The following is a 4,458-nucleotide window of genomic DNA, read 5'->3' as shown; positions in this document are numbered from 1 at the left end:
TATCGACTGGCTGCACTACTAGTTTGAAAAACCCGTTGGAAAAAAGCTTTTGTGCACTGGAGATGTGATGGAGTATAATGGAGTTTTCACAGGTCAAAGCAGAAGTATTGATCCCTCAGTAGGTTTTCTCTCTCTCTCTCTCTCTCTCTCTCCCTCTCTCTCTCTCTCTCTCTCTCTCTCTCTCTCTCTCATCCTCCCCCTCCTTGTTCGTCAGCAGTCCATCAGGCCTGTGTTGTGGGGGAGTACAGACAAGGGGAGGGGAGGGGAGAGGAGGGGGGAGTGAATCATATTCCGCTCCAGCTGCTGACCTGTTGTAGCGTTGTTGTTTTTTTCGCTCACCACTCGCTCAACGTTCACTGGAGAAGAACGCACTCCACTATACCCCCCCCCCACACTCGACATTCATCACAAACCGCCTTAAAATGCATTAGTCTCCCTCTAATAACATCTCTATGTCAGCATTTTTTTTTTTTTCCCCCTTCATCCATTCGCCAAAACAACAATATTCTCTGACTTATGGCTCAAAACACATGTATCCTTTGTTTTAATAGGGCGACAAAAGACAACCACCAATCCATTTCTCCCTCCATTATCTCCAACATACCAATGAAAATCCCACCAAAAGAAATGCATCACAATGTACTTCATGGCTGTGCTGTGTTTGCACCTCCAGGGAGAGATGCCTGGCAGTGGGAGGATTCAAGGCTGAAGGGGAAAAGTCTGACGGAGAAGACCGGTCAGTGCAGGTTGTGTTCTTATCCATCCAGGCACCACCTCTGTGCTGTTGGCTCACTTCTTTGGAAAAAAAAAAGCCACAGCACCCAACACGTTTCCCTGGGAGCGAGGCTACAGGCAAGAGAGAAAGAGAGAGGGTGAGCGCCACTGGAACAACACGTGAGGTCCGATCATGAGCTCTGTCGGGGTAGTCTGTGGAATTCAAGGATGTTTTTTTTTTCTTGTATCGTAAGAAGAAATAAAAAAATCCAATAGCAGGATTGGAAGAAAATGATGAAAAGAAATATCTATATCCGGAGTGCGGTTTCTGGGACACATGAGTGAAATGGAAATTGAACAGGATGTATTAGTTTTGTTGGTTGTTCTGAGGGGTATACGGCTCTGTGCCTCCTGGTTAGCCTGCGGTCATTGAACCCAGCTGATCTTTGCATGGTACCATGTTTACTTGGTGTCTTACGATAAAATGTTAATGTAGGATTGTAATGTTTCCTTCATTCGATGCTATTACAGTCTGGACCTCTTTAGACATATAGGCAAAACGCAGGGAACAATCAGCTCTAGGTTGTTGGTTTAAAGGCCTAGTTTGCTACTCTAAGTCATCATCCACCACGTGTTCTGATACTGGCTCTAAGTGGTTGCCATGGAGAACACGGAGTGGGGGGGGGGGGGGTGTTGTGCTGTGCCTGATGATGTCATTCCGTAGACCAACTGTGACTGCCGTTCCCAGCTGTCACAGCGTCGCTCCCCAAGCGTCCTTCGTTTTCCCTGTTCTTTGCCCGACCGCGCCACTCTTTGCTTGCTTACATTGCTCTTATTTTCATGCGAAAGAGCAAAGCGAGGATTTTTCTAGCGTCAATTAGCCCCCCCCCCCCCCCCCCCCCACCCCCTCCCTTCAGCTGTACCTATCGGAGCGCAGGAAACAAAGCCACAAAGAGAAGCCCGACGAACGCAGCATGGCGGTGGCTGGTGCTCAGCGGCTGACCTCTGAAGGGAGCGCTCCGAGGCCGGCGCTCTCGTCGAGGATGAATAGGAGAAAGGCCCGCATTCACTCCCGTCGAGACAATATCTGTTCAAGGACTTTTCACTGAGGACGAGGAGCGCAGGCCCGAATACAGAGAGGATAATAGTGCGGTGGCAGGGTCTACAGCAATTTGTATCATTCATGCCACATTACACAAACAGTCGTCGAGCCCGGGACCTCTGAAGAGCCCTATTTTTATTCAATTGCACCCGGTGTAATGAAGAACCTCACCAAAAAAATAGTTTTCTGCTGTATACAATCCGTAGTTCGGTCCGAGTCGCTGCCCGCCAAAGAGCCTGTCTGGTGGGGGATGGTGGAGGTAAAGGGAGAGACTTTGGACAATTTTGCAGTGCAGTTTACACAGCCTGGCGACCACCAGCACCACCATTGCCACCACCACCGCCGCCATCGCTGCCTCGGTCCTTCTGTCACTTCCAGTTTGGGAAACAGGAAATGCTCTTGAACTGGTGATGAGAGCGGGAACTCATCAGCAGAAGGGGTGGGGGGGGGGGGCATCCAAGCCCCAGACACCCAATGATTAATGATTCCTTGGGCATGAGACACGGAGCAATTACGTGTGATGTTGCCAGGGCTATGGCGGCTTGTGAAGAAGCACCCAATTATCGGTTGATCTGAGAGTTTCCAGGGGATCACGACAACTGTCACTTGTGATTCCGCCCGTTGTTTTGCGGCCAGGAATGTGACTTGGCGAACCAAACAGGTGGCTTTGAGGGGCCTGTGTAATATTGAGCCCGTTTCTTTCTTCCTCTAATTACATGTGACAAGCGGTTCAGCGTTCAGCAATTTCCAATCATGCCTCTGTTGCTGCTTTGCAAACAAAAGCTGACATGTGCGCGGGGAAATGCGTTTCATTTTCTGTTGTCCTTATAACGTGGGAGTTTGGGTTGATGGAGTAATAGTATTTTTATTCTAAATGATCTTAGTCATTTGATTCGACTAAAGAAACGTCCTTGCTCTGCGACGTCCTCTGTTTTTTGTTTTAGCTTTTAGTTTTTTTTGTCAACAATTAATTAACGTTTGCATCTGTCTTTATTTTTGTTTGGAATAACGTCCTTAGAAAAAAACTATTGCATTATAGTTTACTTTGCTCTTATGCGATAAAAGAAAGACAACAGTGTGCGTAACGTATAGCACCATCTCCCCAATTAAAACGTTACGTCTTTCTTCTTCTTCTTCTTCTTCTTCTTCTTCTTCTTCTTCTTCTTCTTCTTCTTCTTCTTCTTCTTCTTCTTCTTCTTCTTCTTCTTCTTTTTCTTCATTTCATTCTGAAAAACTTTATAATCAGGGTAAATTTTGTGCAACTGCAAGATTACAAAACCGTAATCAGAAGTTTTCACAATGCACCCGTCGTCCACGTCTCCCGTCTCCTCGCTGGGTGATCGCCTCGTGCCGAGACATTTCTGGAAGCCAGTCAATACCGTCATGTTGTTGGCACAACACCTGAACAGCTGCACGTTCTCCGGCGTGCACAGAAGGAGTAAATCCTTTAGTCTTCTAACGCGTCTTTATTTATTTGATTAGTTTCTTTCATTTGTTCGCTCTCCCTGGTTTTGAAGTATAAGCGGCTTTTAAGTTTCTACCAAGTCTGTTTTGTTTGCATCGCACCTCCAGAGGAAAGATCTGCGTTTCCTTTTGTACCATGAATTCATAAGCTGTTATGTTTGGCTTAAATATTCACTTGGCACTGACAGTGGACCACCAATTATACCTGTATAATTGGTGCTAATAGAGAATCTTAATTTGAGTCATATGCCAATGATCCACTTCTGTGCAAGTGTCACTGGAAGGCTAGCTGGCAGTTGGTGTTTTTCCTTTTCCTTGTACTAAGCAGCAGGTTAGCTACTGCTTCAAAGTCACCCGTTCAACCTCGGAGATCTGGGGTTGTCGGAGCCTCATCCACTAGGGGCAATGTGTGCTCACCTCAGTCCCCCCTTCGTTCATTGTTTTTCATCTCACCGGCGACAGGTGAAGAATCTCAGCCGGCAAGGACCTGTGACCAGTGCAGTGTTCCTGTAGCCAAGCCCCCTGTGTGCGTGTGTGTGCGTGTGTGTGTGTGTGTGTGTTGTCTGTGTGTGTGTGTGTGTGTGTGTGTGTGTGTGTGTGTGTGTGTGTGTGTGTGTGTGTGTGTGACTGCGTGCGTGTGTGTGACATATGTGTGTGGATGTATGTGGGTGCGACATATGTGACTGTGTGTGTGTGACATACGTTTGTGTATGTGTGTGTGTCATATGTGTGTGCATCTGTGTGACATGTGTGTGTGTGTGGGTCTGACGTGTTTGCGCGCGCACGTCCTCATGCCTGCACGCTCACACGCGTGCGTGTGTACGTGTTGGCAGATACATCAGAAGAAGTGTCACGCCGGACCTCCGCCCCACCTCCACCCCACCTCCCCCCACCTCCACCCCTCCTCCCTCTGCCACCGACCCTGCTGCGACCCCCATCAGCCCCCCCCCCCCCCCCCCCCCCCCTAGGTGGTGCATTTTCAGGCGCCTGGGGGGACGTTTGAACCCCCGCTCAGGCTGCTGCAAGTCGTCGTAATCCGCCCACACACACTCACACCCACACAAACACACCACACCCACGCGGAGGACTAATGAGCGGGAGATGATATCCCTCCGTCACGGCCTGGCGGCGGTCTGAACTTCAAGGTGGGACACCCGGGGTCCGAAAGCTGATGAAAC

This window comes from Gadus macrocephalus, chromosome 8, assembly GCF_031168955.1.
Source record: "Gadus macrocephalus chromosome 8, ASM3116895v1".
Classification (NCBI taxonomy): Eukaryota; Metazoa; Chordata; class Actinopteri; order Gadiformes; family Gadidae; genus Gadus; species Gadus macrocephalus.
This window is presented reverse-complemented; position numbering follows the sequence as displayed.